Here is a 1,223-nt window from a genome sequence, read left to right as displayed (position 1 = left end):
AAAGAGGAAACTGATGATTGAACATTGTAGAAATTATTTTCAGATATAAAGAAGATTCTCATGCTGCTGTAACATAGTCTGCATTCATGGATACATTAAAGATGAGATGCTTAAAAATAAGAACGAAATGTGGAAATCTGCTCTTCTAACTTGGTGTTAATCCAAAGGATGAGGATAGAGGCCACAGGGAGAAAAGAGAGAGAATGTTAAGAAATTCTTTTTAAAATATAATCGTACAGGCCTAGAATCCCATTACTGTGTCAAAAGGAATATAAACATGTAGCGAATTCAGAAATCTCTTTGGAGGGCTTACCTTTTCCATTTGTGTCCTCCAAGTGCCATCCAAGGCGACCGGGTAACCCTGCTCCTACCCCAGATAAGAGCACATGCTGCACCACACAGCTCTCTGTCACAGAAACACCAGCCCTCACAGTTCCCTTTGGATCCGAGTTCTCTTCTGCTGGAGAAGGGATAAGCTACCCACTCCAGTGTTCTTGGGCTTCCCTTGTGGCTCAGCTGGTAAAGAATTCGCCTGCAACGTGGGGGACCTGGGTTTGATTCCTGGGTTGGGAAGATCCCTTGGAGAAGGGAAAGGCTACCCACTCCGGTATTCTGGCCTGGAGAATTCCATGGACTGTATAGTCCATGGGGTCGCAAAAGAGTCTGACACGACTGAGCGACTTTCACTACTACTACTCTCTGACTTGGAAGTCTGCATTTCCACACACACTGGCTTCTATATTCCATATGAAATAGCATTTCTGTTCCTCGGCCAGGATTCCACTGACAGGAATGCAAAGCCAGCCATTTTCAAATGATGTGACTGTTCCCACAGGTTACAGAACACTGGAGAATTGTCACATGGTCCAAAATCATTCAGTGAATAAACTTGTTTTGCTCTGTTTCCAGTTTCCTAGTCAAGCACCCATTTTCTCCCACCCCACTCCCATCCCAACCAACATTTGGAAAATGTGCGTGTGTGCTTGGTCACTCCAGTTGTGTCCAACTCTTTGTGAGCTTATGGACTGTAGCCCACCATGCTCCTCTGTCTGTGGGATTCCCCAGGTAAGAATACTGGAGTGGGTTGCCATGCCCTCCTCCAGGGGATCTTCCTCACCCAGGGAGTGAACCAGCATCTCCGGTGTCTTCTGCATTGCAGCAGAATTCTTTACCGCTGAGCTACTGGGGAAACCCAACTTGGATAATAAGAGATGAAAAAAGAA

Source organism: Bos mutus, chromosome 12 (assembly GCF_027580195.1).
Source record: "Bos mutus isolate GX-2022 chromosome 12, NWIPB_WYAK_1.1, whole genome shotgun sequence".
Lineage (NCBI taxonomy): Eukaryota > Metazoa > Chordata > Mammalia > Artiodactyla > Bovidae > Bos > Bos mutus.
This window is presented reverse-complemented; position numbering follows the sequence as displayed.